This window comes from Stegostoma tigrinum, chromosome 3 (genome assembly GCF_030684315.1).
Source record: "Stegostoma tigrinum isolate sSteTig4 chromosome 3, sSteTig4.hap1, whole genome shotgun sequence".
NCBI lineage: Eukaryota > Metazoa > Chordata > Chondrichthyes > Orectolobiformes > Stegostomatidae > Stegostoma > Stegostoma tigrinum.
Genome location: NC_081356.1, coordinates 112,850,007 through 112,865,057, shown reverse-complemented (window position 1 = coordinate 112,865,057; position 15,051 = coordinate 112,850,007).

The following is a 15,051-nucleotide window of genomic DNA, read 5'->3' as shown; positions in this document are numbered from 1 at the left end:
ACCCTTCATCAGAGAGGGGGATGGGGTGAGGGTTCTGGAATAATTAGGGAGAGAGGGGAGGTGGACCGAAGATGGAGAGAAAAGAAGATAGGTGGAGAGGAGAGTATAGGTGGGGAGGTAGGGAGGGGATAGGTCAGTCCAGGGAAGACGGACAGGTCAAGGAGGTGGGATGAGGTTAGTAGGTAGGAGATGGAGGTGCAGCTTGGGGTGGGAGGAAGGAATGGGTGAGAGGAAGAACAGGTTAGGGAGGCAGAGATAGGTTGGACTGGTTTTGGGTGGAGGCGAAGAGCTGGGCTGGTTGTGCCCCCTCCCTACCTCCCCACCTACACTCTCTCCACCTATCTTCTTTTGTCTCCATCTTCGGTCCGCCTCCCCCTCCCTCCCTATTTATTCCAGAACCCTCTCCCCATCCCCCTCTCTGATGAAGGGTCTAGGCCCGAAACGTCAGCTTTTGTGCTCCTGAGATGCTGCTGGGCCTGCTGTGTTCATCCAGCCTCACATTATTTAGGAGTACATACGATTACTCTTTACATAAAAAATAAGGCATCAACTACTGTTGTGGTGCAGCAGACTGATGCGCATGTGCACCGACTATTGAAGGCATCAGTTCTCAGGATAACAAGGTAGCTCGGATTCTCGGATAACAAGCTGTAGAGCTGGATGAACACAGCAGACCAAGCAGAGGAGCAGGAAAGCTCATGTTTCAGGTCTAGACCCTTCTTCGGAAAAAGATTGGATTCTCGGGTTTATTTTTGTTGGTGGACAAAAAAACATAGGAAGTCGCATTGACCTTGTTTCAGGCGCTAGTGCGGCTTCAGCTGGAATATTGTGTTCCCTTTCCATGACACATTTTGGAAGATATAAGACTGAAACTTTACAGAAATGTTTCCTAAGAATTGGGTTTCAATGTGACGATTGGGGACTTCAGCTTACGACTGATCATTCTAGGAGGCAATGGCTAGTGATATTATTACTGGACTATTAATCTGGAAATTCAGCTGATGTTCCGTGACTGCAGGTTCAAATCCCATCAGGTAGATGATAAAATTTGAATTCAGTAAAAAAGAATCTGGAATTAAGGATCTACTGATGACCATGAAACAGTTGCCAGTTGTCATTTGGCTCACTAATGTCTTTAAGGGAAGGAAATCTGTAAATCCCGCCTAGTCTGGCCCACGTGTGACTCCAGATCCACACCACCATTCATGACTGGATGTAGTGGGACTGCAGAGCTTATATCTGATCCGTTGGTTGTGGAATCACTTAGCTCTGTCCTACACATGCTGCTAATGCTGTTTGGCATGCAACTAGCCCTGCTTGGTAGCTTGACCAGGTCAACACCTCATATTGGGGTATGGCCAGTGCTGCTCCTACACTCTCTATTGAACAAGAATTAATCCTCTGGCTTGATGGTAATGATCGAATGGGGCACATAACAGGTCATGATGTTACAGATTGTGATGGAGTACAATTCTGCTGCTATTGATGGTCCACAGGGCTTCATGGATGCCCAGGCTTGACCTGCGAGATCTGTTCACAGTATGTGCCATTTAGCATAGTGATATGGCCACACTACATGATGGAGAGTATTTTCAATGTGCAGGTGGGATTTAATTTCCACACGGAGTATGCAGTGGTCACTTTTACCGATACTAACATGGACAGAGGCACCTGCAGCTGGCAGAATGGAATGGATGTGGTAAAATATGTTTTTCCCTCTTGTTTGTTCCCTCACCACCTGCTGCAGATCCAGTCTTGCAGCTAAGTCCTTTGGTCAATTTTGAGGACTCCCAGGGCAGCTCCATCCTGACTGTATACCACTGTTAAGTCACTTCTGTTGGGTCTGCCCTGCTAGTGGGACAGGACATACCTAGGGATGGTGATAGTGACGCCTGCAACATTATTTATAAGGTGTGATTCTATGAGTGTGACTATGTCAGGCTGTGAGACAGCTCTCCCAATTTTTGCACTAGCCATCAGATGTTAGTGAGGAGGACTTGCAGGGTTGACAGGGCTGTTTCTGCAGTTGTCTTTTACGGCGCTTAGGTGATCCACCCAGTTTCATTCCTTTCAGACTTTGTAGCGATTTGTACAACTGAATGACTTGCTGAGCCATTTCAGAGGGCAATTGAGAGTCAAGCACATTGCTATGGGTGTTGAGACACATGTAGGCCAGACTAGGTGAGGATGACAGATTTCTGACAGACATTAGTGAACCGGATGGGGTTTTTATGACAATTGACAATGGATTCACAGCCATCATTTTAATTGAATTCGAATTCCATCATCTGCCAGGTCCTCAGAACATTAACTGAGTTTCTGGATTAATAGTCTAATGATAATACCACTGGGCTATTGCCTACCCTATGCTGTAATAGCATTTTGGTGTAATGTTACTGGACTAGTAATGTTCCATCATACCAGCCTCCTCACCTGCACCAAAAACAACGGCTATCTCATCCACTTTCATCTTGCTTAATTCCTGCCTTTCATTCCAGGAAGAAAACGACACATCATAAGGTTGAAAGAGTCAAGACTGGTGGTATATTGTTTCTCTTGGCAACTTATGAGGAGATGTCCTGTTTCTGACCACCGCAAGCAGTCTGGACTGGTATTGGAGGCTGCCTTTGACTTACTATGCTGGGAACCTGTGACTGAAGGCTGTCTTGTTTGACCTGACCTGTGAGGACTGCTCACAAGATGCAGTGAGTTCTTCCTGATGTTAGGATAGGCTTTACTGAACTTCTTGTGTGATTTCCCATCCAATCACACATTGTTCAGGCCTGCATAAGATTCTACTGTTATTTTGTTTCACTATAATATGACTCCCGAGGTCAGCCCATGGAGGATACAAGGTCAGGTGAATGGGGTGGATTGTCTGAGTTAGCATGAAGCATCTGAGAGGCCGATGGGATGGGTGTAGTAGGTTATTGGTTGGTATGATTAGTCATGGCCTCAGCATAGTAAACGGGCTGTGCCGAGACAGTCTAGAGGGTCAAACTAAACATTCCTAAAAGTTCCTGCACTTCACCATTCTAACTGAAAGATTCCCCAACTCCGGCTACCGGAGTCACATAAGGAAGTCTGGGAACCTTATGAACTGGTACTCAATAAACCAGCAAAAGAATTATATACCCAAAAAGAAGTTGACAGTACTATTCTGACCTCTGCAATGTCTGAGCAATCAGTTGGGGGTGAGTGAGATGGCTCTCTGCTGGTAAGTTTTTTTTGTTCATCTACCACATGAGGGCGTTGCTTGTTAGGCAGCTTTTATTGCCCATTCCTAATTGCCCAGAGGGCAGTTTAGAGTCAACCACATTGCTGTGGGTTTGGAGTCACATGAAAGCCAGACCAGGTAAGGATGGCAGTTTCCTTCCCTAAAGGACATTCATGAACCAGATGGGTTTTTCCAACAATTGACAATGGATTCACGGCCAACATTAGAAACTTACTGAATTCAAATTCCACTGTCTGCTGTGGCAGGATTCGAACCTGAATCTCCAGAATATTAGAGATAACAAAGTGTGGAGCTGGATGAACACGGCAGGCCAAGCAGCATCTTAGGAGCAGAAAAGCTTGTGCTCCTAAGATGCTTAACTTGGCCTGCTGTGTTCATCCAGCTCCACACTTTGTTATCCCAGAGCTTTTGTGCTCCTAAGATGCTGCTTGGCCTGCAATGTTCATCGAGCTCCACACTTTGTTATCTCGGATCTTTTGTGCTCCTAAGATGTTGCTTGGCCTGCTGTGTTCATCCAGCACCACACTTTGTTCTCTCGGAGTCTCCAGCATCTGCAGTTCCCATTATCTCTCCCCAGAATATTATCTGGGTCTCTGGATTAACAGTCCAGCGATAATACCACTAGGCCATCGCCTCTCCAAATTTCAAACAAAGTTGCATTTTATGCTGTAAATTAAGTATAACAATGATGTGCATACCCCTTGCATTACATTTCTATTACTTAGTGTGTGTTTTTACATTGCTTATGTGGACCTCTTAATCAACTGGCACACTCCGTAGGCACCAGTTAATAAAAAATTTGCTGTGCTTGCATTGCAGTGACAACTTACATTCACTTAGTAGAATTCCACAGAGTCTGTACCATAACAATAGGACATTCGCCCAAGTAGTCTTTTCTGGCTTTTATGCCCAGCCAGATCTGCACCTCCCCACTCTATCTATAAGTATCAAAACGAGGAGAATAATTCAGCCATTTGTACCTTTGATAAGCAAACAGGAGGCTGGAAGTACGCAGCAGGCCAAGCAGCATCTGGAGGAAAGGGGCAGTCAATATTTCGTTGACTGCTCCTTTCCTCCAGATGCTACCTGGCCTGCTTTGTTCTTCCAGCCTCTTGTTTATCTATCATAGATACCAGCATCTGCAATTTTTTGTCTCTAACTTGGACCTCTGAGCTTGCTCCACTATTCAGTATGAATGTGACTGATCTTCTGTCTCAATGCCATTCTCCTGCTGTCTCCATACCCCTTGGTTCCTTTAATATTTAAAACTTTATCAATCATTTTTTGAATATACTCAGTGACTCAGCATCCACAACCTTCTGTGATTGCAGATTCCACTGGTTGACCATCTTCTCAGCGAGGAAATGTTTCCTTGTCTCAGTCCTAAATAACCTACCCATATCATGAGTCAATGACCCCTGGTTGTAGCCTCCCCAGTCAGGGGAATCATTCTCCCTGCATCTTGGCTGTCTAGCCCTAGGGTTGGAATCTAACCCCATCAGCATCTACAATATCAGTTTTAACTGTGGCACTTTTCTGATGGGGTGGTGGGTTGAGTTGGCATGCAGACCCTACACTAAATTGGGCATACAGAGGACTGGACTGTGTGAGGTTCAAAATGTGTAAATTTGGAACTACCAGACAGCATTGCCAGCAGCCAGTTTATATTTGTTTTGACCACAATTATTCTAAGCTAAATTACAGAGCCTGGTGAGGTACTGAAAGCACAGACATTATTTAAGAAACATCTTACTCTGGCTTCATTTTACCAGAAAGAGCAAGATCATGTAACATTACATCGCTTCTGATGATGTTTATATTCTTTCACTAGAGATATGATCCCAGCTGATGTTACTCCTAGATAAATCAGATCCTAAACAAACACAGAAAATGCTGAAGAAACTCAGCAGTCTGTGAATATCTGTGGACAGAGAAACATTACGTTTCAAGTCCACTATGAAGAAAGTTCTGAAGAACAAGAGTCATACTGGACTTGAAACATTAACTCTGTTTCTCTCTCCACTAATGTTACCAGAACTGCTGAGTTTCTACGGTTTTTTCTGTGTTTATTTTCAGATTTTCAGCATCCACAGTATTTTGCTTTTATTTAGGTCAGATCCCATACCGAAATTTAACTTGATAGATCATATTCTTTCAGTCTTAACAAGGTGGTCTCTTATTGAAACATGAGCATGCAAAGTTGCGGATTTGACTTTTACAATAAAACAGAAATTTATTGTCCAAAAGAAATTAAACCAAAATAGAATAAACCTAATAATTTACAGATAAGAAGCATTTAAATATTTCAAAACACAGGGTACAAATATAACCCCATTAATCACAAAAGCTCACTTTCACGGTGCGCACACCAGATGGAATTTCCTTTTCCTTCATATTGATAGGGCTTAATTTAACTATCACTTCAATTCCCCATTTGGAGTATCTGGTAGACTCTTACTTGGCTTGTCATAGAGCTGAGCCTTGATTCTTTTAAGTTTCACATAAGCCTTTCAGGGTTTTTATGTAAACACATCTGGTCTGGAACTTTTACCAAATCCCACTAAGGTAGCCTATCTTTGGCAATTCTAAACTATCCGCTTTCTTTCTGAGGAACAACTCTACACATCAAGCATTAGCTAAGAATGCTGCAGAACTGTCTAAACTGAACACTAAAAGTCATTGATGACAAAGTGTGAAGCTGGATGAATACAGCAGGCCAAGCAGCGTCTCAGGAGCACAAAAGCTTATGTTTTGGGTCTAGGCTCGAAACGTCAGCTTTTGTGCTCCTGAGATGCTGCTTGGCCTGCTGTGTTCATCCAGCTTCACACTTTGTCATAGATAATGGGAACTGCAGATGCTGGAGAATTCCAAGATAATAAAATGTGAGGCTGGATGAACACAGCAGGCCAAGCAGCATCTCAGGAGCACAAAAGCTGACGTTTCGGGCCTAGACCCTTCATCAGAGAGGAAGGGTCTAGGCCCGAAACGTCAGCTTTTGTGCTCCTGAGATGCTGCTTGGCCTGCTGTGTTCATCCAGCCTCACATTTTATTATCTCACACTTTGTCATCTTGGATTCTCCAGCATCTGCAGTTCCCAGTATCTCTGATCACTGAAAGTCAAGTTGGCGGAGTGGATAAATAGGTAGCAGATGAGGTTCAATGCAGAGAAGAGTAAGACAAAGCACTTTGGTAGAAAGAACATTGAAAGACACTAGAAAATACGGTGTTCAACTCTGAAGAGGATACAGGAACAGAGGGTACAGGTGCATGTGTGTTTACATGCGCAAATCATTGAAGATAGTTGAACAAGTGGAGACAGCAATTCATACAGCATGCAGTGTCCTCAATTTTATTACTAGAGGCATAGAATACAAAGGAACAAGTGATTTTGAACTAGTGTAAAACACTTGTTAGGCTTGAGGGGAGATCTAATAGAAACTTAGAAGAGAATGCATGGCTTAGAAGGGGTGGACGGTAGGAAGTTGTTTCCGTTAGGCAGGGAGACCAGGACCTGTGGGCACAGCCTTAAAATTAGAGGGGTAAATTTAAAATGGAAACGAGGAGACATTTCTTCAGCCAGAGAGTGGTGGGCCTGTAGAATTCATTGTCACGGAGTGCAGTGGAGGCTGGGACATTAGATGCCTTCAAGGCAGAGATCGACAAATTCTTGATCTCGCAAGGAATCAAGGGCTATGGGGAGAGTGCAGGGAAGTGGAGTTGAAATACCCATCAGCCATGATTTAAGTAGCGGAGTGGACTTGATGGGCCGAATGGCCTTATTTCCACTCCTATGTCTTACGGTCTGATGGCTTCACCTGGAGTTTGTGTACAGTTGTGGGTATCACATAATAGGAAATATGCGATTGCATTGGTGAGAGTACTGCAGTGATTTATAAAAATGGTTCTAGGATTGAGAAGCATACGGAACACAGGAAGAAGAGTCGGCCACTCAACTTCTCGAGCCTGTTTTGCCATTTAATAAGATTGTGGCTAATCTGCAGCCTAACTCCATAAGTCTGCCTTGGCCCATATCCCTTAATATCTTTGTTTAACAAAAATATATCTGTCTCAGATTTAAGGATAACAAGTGATCTAGCATCAACTGTCATTTGCAGAAGAGAGTTCTAAATCTCTACCATCCTTTGCGTGTAGAAGGTCTTCCTAAAATCTCTCCTGATTAATCTAGCCCTAATGCTTGGCCTATGCCTTCCTATACCTACAATCTCCAATCCGTTGAATTAGTTTATGTTTCTCTACCTGGTTTCTCCTGTTAATATCTTGAAGACTTTGATCAGATTGCTCTTTAACCTTCTAAATTCTACAGAAAACAGGCCTAATTTGTATAGTCTCTCCTTATAACTTAACCCCTAGTCCATGAATGTCCTTTTTTAATTATATAGCTTCTACACTGTCTACCATTGAATATATCACTTTCTGCGCCATTATCCAAATCATTAATGAATAACTGAATAATTGAAGCCATACACAGAACCTTGTGGGACGCCAGTAGTCACATCCTGCCAATTTGAATAACTACCCATTATCCCTACTTTCTGTCACCTGACACTGAACTAATTTTCCAGCCATGTCAATATATGCCCTCAATTCTAGGAGCTTGGGCAGCACGGTGGCTCAGTAGTTAGCACTGCAGCCTCACAGCGCCAGGGACCCGGGTTTGATTCCAGCCTCAGGTGACTGTCTGGGCAGAGTTTACACATTCTGCCTGTGTCTGCATGGGTTTCCACCGGGTGCTCCGGTTTCCTCCCACAGTCCAAAGATGTGCAGTCTAGGTGGATTAGCCATGCTAAATTGCCTGTAGTGTTCAGGGGTGTGTGGGTTATAGGGGGATGGGTCCGGGTGGGATGCTCCAAGGGGCGTTGTGGACTTGTTGGCCAAAGGGCCTGTTTCCACACTGTAGGTAATCTAATCTATTTTAGTTAATTATCTGTTATGTAGGTTTTTATCAAATGCATTCTGAAAGTTGATATAAATAGCATCTATTGAAATTCTCTTTTTCACTTTCTTAGTCAACTCTTCAAAAAAAATTCAGTGAGGTTTGTCACACATGACCTACCTATAATGAATCCATGCTGGCTTTCCCTGATAAACTGAAAATCTTCGAGATGTTCAGTTACATCGTCTTTGATTATAGCTTCCAACAATTTCCTCACCACAGACGTTAGGGTAATTGGTCTATAATTCCTTTGTTTTTCTTTTTTGTCTTCTTAAAAACTTGACTGCCATGTACAATTTTCCAGTCTAGAGGGAGGACTTCTATATCTAGAGAACTCAGTAAGATTATAGTTAGGGCATCTATCATATGCTCCCCTACGTTTTTTAACAGCTGATAAAAACCATAGGCTTTTGGGATTTGTCGCTCTTTGGTTCCATTAATTTCCCCATTACCAGTGTTTTACTTAGTTTTGTTTGCTTCCTAACAGTAGCTGTGTACCAGATTTGGTTGACTTATTGCTGTCCCTGTGTCCTTAATATGTTTCAATTGATTACATAACTAGAACTACACTAAGCTGCACAGATCGCATTAAACAAATCGTCTCTGGTCTCTCTCTCAACTTCGACCTGGTGCACAAATGCCTTATAAATGTGGCACCAGCACTGAGAATCCCAGGAGACCCCAGCAGTACTTCTTCTTACGAGAGGGAGATAGGATGCGTGGGGCATGATACAGGTGTGATGCATAGATAGAGGTGTACTTCAGAAAATGGCATGAAAATATTTGCCAGAGCTCATGGAGAAATGCCCTCCATGTTTTGCACCAACATTGAAATTTAACCAATTGCTGGTGATGTTCAGCCAAATGGGTTTTGATGTTTTCCTTTCTTGGTCCAGAGTTGGCTGGAGGCAAATGACTTCTCTTCAACCTCTTTGTATTACCTTTGATTGGAATGCCTATGCTATGCAGGGGGTTCTCAAGCTCCTGAAAATACAGTCATGTGATCAGCTTTGGCTATTTAAAGAATCAACCACTATCTTCTCAAGAGCAATTGTGATGGCCAGCAAATGCTTATCTTGTGAACAGCATTGGCATTTTTTAATCATTTCATGAGATTAAGCAGATGAAAGGACGATGTCACAATTATACCTGTTCTCATGAAACCAAGAAGACATAATTTTAAACTGAAAAGCAGGAGGTCGAGAGGGATTTGAGTAAAAATGTTTTCAACCAGAAAGTGATGGAGGTCTGGAATGCTTTCCCTGGGAGGCAGTTGAGATGGTAAATGTCACAACCTTTAAAAAGTACTTGGATGAGCACTTAGTATCACAACATTCAAGGCTATGGCCTGAGGTTGTGAAAGTGAGACTAGTGTAGGTAGTTAGTATAGGAGATAATGGGAACTGCAGATGCTGGAGAATCCAAGATAACAAAGTGTGAAGCTGGATGAACACAGCAGGCCAATCAGCATCTCAGGAGCACAAAAGCTGACGTTTCGGGCCTAGACCCTTCATCAGAGAGGGGGATGGGGTGAGGGTTCTGGAATAAATAGGGAGAGGGGGGAGGCGGACTGAAGTTGGAGAGAAAAGAAGATAGGTGGAGAGGAGAGTATAGGTGGGGAGGGGATAGGTCAGTCCAGTGAAGACGGACAGGTCAAGGAGGTGGGATGAGGTTAGTAGGTGGGAGATGGAGGTGCGGCTTGGGGTGGGAGGAAGGGATGGGTGAGAGGAAGAACAGGTTAGGGAGGCAGAGACAGGCTGTACTGGTTTTGGGATGCAGTGGGTGGAGAGGAAGAGCTGGGCTGGTTGTGTGGTGCAGTGGGGGGAGGGGATGAACTGGGCTGGTTTTGGGATGCGGTGGGGGAAGGGAAGATTTTGAAGCTGGTGAAGTCCACATTGATACCATTGGGCTGCAGGGTTCCCAAGCGGAATATGAGTTGCTGTTCCTGCAACCTTCGGGTGGCATCATTGTGGCACTGCAGGAGGCCCATGATGGACATGTCATCTAAAGAATGGGAGGGGGAGTGGAAATGGTTTGCGACTGGGAGGTGCAGTTGTTTATTGCGAACCGAGCGGAGGTGTTCTGCAAAGCGGTCCCCAAGCCTCCGCTTGGTTTCCCCAATGTAGAGGAAGCCACACCGGGTACAATGGATGCAGTATACCACATTGGCAGATGTGCAGGTGAACCTCTGCTTAATATGGAAAGTCATCTTGGGGCCTGGGATAGGGTTGAGGGAGGAGGTGTGGGGGCAAGTGTAGCATTTCCTACGGTTGCAGGGGAAGGTGCCGGGTGTGGTGGGGTTGGAGGGCAGTGTGGAGCAAACAAGGGAGTCACGGAGAGAGTGGTCTCTCGGGAAATCAGACAAGGGTGGGGATGGAAAAATGTCTTGGGTGGTGGGGTCGGATTGTAGATGGCGGAACTGTCGGAGGATGATGCGTTGTATCTGGAGGTTGGTGGGGAGGTGTGTGAGAACGAGGGGGATCCTCTTTGGGCGGTTGTGGCGGGGGCGGGGTGTGAGGGATGTGTTGCGGGAAATGCGGGAGACGCGGTCAAGGGCGTCTCGACCACTGTGGGGGGAAAGTTGCGGTCCTTGAAGAATTTGGACATCTGGGATGTGAGGGAGTGGAATGCCTCATCGTGGGAGCAGATGCGGCGGAGTTGGAGGAATTGGGAATAGGGGATGGAAATTTTGCAGGAGGGTGGGTGGGAGGAGGTGTATTCTAGGTAGCTGTGGGAGTCGGTGGGCTTGAAATGGACATCAGTTACAAGCTGGTTGCCTGAGATGGAGACTGAGAGGTCCAGGAAGGTGAGGGATGTGCTGGAGATGGCCCAGGTGAACTGAAGGTTGGGCCCATGTGCAGTGCAGCCCATGTCTTTTTAAGGCTTCACTAGTATTGGTGCTGTGCAGCTTAAAATGAAAATTACTAACAACACTATCTTCCTTCTTTTAATCTCTCACTTACTCTTGGTACTTAGACATGTTTTTAATGTTTAAGCAAATACTACAGATGCCAGAGATCCGAAATAAAAACAAACACTGAAGAAACTCAGTCAACCTGTCAGCATCTGTGGTGAAAGAAACAGTTATCATTTCAAACCCAATACAACTCTTCTTTGAACTCTTTCTTCAGCCTGCATTAACGTTTACCTGATCATTATGCTTTGGGACATAAAGGGGGAATTTTAACCCAAGCAAATGAATGAGTTTATATGCTGGGGATTAAATTGTGAAGAAAATCATATTTCCAACTCAAACCCATTCCATACTGTCCACTTTTGACTTTAAATGGTGACGAAATGTTGACAGTTAATGGCCAACCAACTCTAAGGAGGCAGATTAAATATGGAGCTGTGAGTCTCCATGTGGTTCATTGTTTTAACTTTGATTCCAGGCAGCTTGATTTCTTGATCATTGGGGAACACAAGAGCTACATCCAGGGGAAACACACATTGATCTAGAAGCTGAGTGCCTTCATCACAGAATCATAAATCTGTTACACTGCAGAAAGAGCATCTAATGCCCTTGTGAATGCCTCGATTGAACCTGTCTCCACCATATTCCATACCTTAACTACCTACTGTGTGAAAAGTTTTTTTTGTCACATCAACCTTTGCTTCTTTTTTAAATCGCTTTAAATCGATACCCTCTCTTTCTTTTTTCTTTAACAAGTGGGAACTGGTTCTCCCTAGCTGATCTATCCAGCCTGCTCATGATTTTGAAAACCTCAATTAGATCACCTTTCACTCTTATGTTCTTACCTGTTCAATTTATCCTCATAGCTGAAGTTATAGTTCTAAGTTTGTGCAGAAACAATATATCAGCCTGAGGGCATCTGACCAGTTCGGCACACATCCACGCCTCTACACACACCTCTCAATCTCCAAACACCACTCCAACCAGATCTCTGACCCTGTCCTCCATCCCACCCTCTAGCTCCACCATGTCTTCAGACACCATGCACAGGTACCAAAAACATGTTCCCCTAACAAGGCATCTGATCCTTAACCTCTATCATGATGTTTTCACCTCTCAGATGAATGAATTCTAGACCTTACCTCTGATTTCTTTCTATTACTTTTCCCCTACAGCGGCTTTGGACACCATGAAATGGGGGTGCTGTATAATCGCAAGCTCTCTAAATTCCATCCCCATGATTGACCATTCAGAATGAAACCATTTTCCTTTCAGTTGTGAGAAAGGGTCATGGGATCTGAAACATTAATTTCTGATTTCTCTCCACAGATGCTGCCAGACCTGCTGGGCTTTTCCAGCAACTTCTGTTTTTGTTTATGATTTTTAGCTTCAGTAATTCTTCGGTTTTTATTCCCTATTCATTTTATAATTGCCCCATCCTATGCCCATTCCCAATACATAATCATTCAACATACTTCACCAACCAGTTCCCCACCAACTGGAAGCTAAGTTGGTATCAGATAGAGAATTGAATGGTGGTGGCATCATGTGAGGAATCCTGGTTTCTGGTTTTCCTGAGCTTTCCACTCCTGTACCTGACTCCCTGCAGTAAGATGAACATTTAGCATATTAGGTGTCTACATAATTGTTATATTATGTAAGCTTGTATTGTCGTGCTAGGTCTGCTGTAGATAATTTTACAACATCTAAATCTAAAAAAATTAAGATTAATTTCTATGTACAATCTTAAAGTAGACAGGGTTCTTACATTTCACTAGTTTTCAAGATTCCATAAATTTAAAGCTATTAAAATAACCAGAAAGATTAACACTTCCAATAAATATTTAAGAAACCATTAGTGAAATTCAATCTAATATAGTAAATCGTGAGGCTGGATGAACACAGCAGGCCCAGCAGCATCTCAGGAGCACAAAAGCTGACTTTTCGGGCCTAGACCCTTCATCAGAGCTCTGATGAAGGGTCTAGGCCTGAAACGTCAGCTTTCGTGCTCCTGAGATGCTGCTGGGCCTGTTGTGTTCATCCAGCCTCACATTTTATTATCTTGGATTCTCCAGCATCTGCAGTTCCCATTATCAGTGAAATTCAATCAACTATTTTCCAAAGAGCATCTGTTCAACAATCCTGCATATGAAGCAACAAAATGGTGAAGATATAGCTAGTTGTTTTTATTGCAGTACTATGTGAAGCACATATACTCAACATTCAAGTTCTTGTTTAGTTTGAGGCACACAGTGATTGTAGGAGTTCTGTGCATTTGAAAATTCTGTTCCTTTCCAGACCTAGGCCTATAAATGGATGAGCTCTTGCAATGTTAGCTTTAAACACCCTCTGGTCGCTTCGGTAGGATTAATCCAAACTGCTCCATTTCATTCCAGAATTCTTCCCCTTTCCAGTCAACAGCCTGAAATATATAAAATAAAGAACAATGTGAATTTCAGAAGTGGATTCATCCTATCTTATTACAGATGAACAAATTTTATCAAGGTGTACATTCTGGAAAAAAAAAGAATCATGGGGATGGCGATTGCTGATGGTGTTGGTGGTGAAAATGGGATTATTGGTACTGCTACTTAGAGGAAGCTGCTCCTTGTTTTGTTGGAAGAAAAGACTTCTGCATAATTGTTTTACTGTCTGCCAGTTCTGAAAGATTATCTTTGGTGCAGTGCAATGCTCAAAATGTAATAATTTTAAAAAATACGCACAAAGGCCGACATAATAATACATTATACAAGTGGCAATGCGCTGGCTCAGTGGTTAGCCCTGCTGCCTCACAGTGCCAGGTACCTGGGTGTAAATGCTTTTCAGGGGGTTGGTGTGGACTCGATGAGCCAAATAGCCTGCTTTCACACTGTAGGGATTCTATGATTCTGTAAAGACCTGACTAAGAACCACAGTTGCTGGATCTGGACATTTCTTAAACGTCTTACTTAACAGTTTTGTTAGAAATTATTCTTTCATGGAATGTGGATGTTCCAGGTAAGGCCAGTGTTCATTGCCCATCCCTAACTGCCCTCAAACTGAATGGCTTGCTGGGCCATTTTAGGGTGAAGCTAAAGGTCAACCACATCATTTTGGTTTTGAGTCACATATAGGTTGGACCAGATAACAAATGTACAAGAATTAGTTAGCAGATCCTGAGAACACTGGGAAAAACTGATAAGAGGTAAAATCGCAATAGTTCTACTGAACCGCAGGGCTGCTCTTTCATTAAGGAGAAATGACTGGTGCTGATTTAACCTGAGGGTCACCATACCTCAAGGAATGGAGAGAACAAGAAAGAAGGTCCTTTACTGGTAACCTCAGCCAACATGAGAATTGAATCAATGCTGTTGGTGTCACTCTATTATAAACTAGCTGTCCAGTCAACTGAGTTAATCAATCCCTCAAGGCCAATATCTAAGATGTCAATAATGTTGTTGCAGTGGGGCACCTTTAGGCAAATCAGTCTGGTATTTTCAAGTTGTAGAGAATGCTTAAACTCAATTCTGAATAAATCCTTAAGAGGACAGATGCAGTAAGAAAAAGTTACTTGCCATTAAGGGAAAAGATACTGGCAATTCATTCAGGCTTAGAAAAGCACTGCGCTGTACCCATTTTAAATGTGTTTGGAGTGCATTTGCTCATTCCAAGACAGGTGTTATTTGGGTGTCATATTTGTGTAATTTCAAATAAGGCATCCAGGATCTAGGTTGGAGACACCTTGTAGACAACTGCAGCTTACTATGGTATTGCATTTGAGGGTTTAGGCTGAATATTTTCTTGGTCTTGGACCTATATGTTTCAGTGCAGGTGTTGATTATTGTGCCTTAATCCAGCAACAGTTTCTAGAAATTAAAATTTAAAGCCTGTACAGCTGTGTAAATCTGTATCTTCTTTCTCAACATTTAAAAAAAATGGGATGTAGATGTTAATGGTACGCATTTA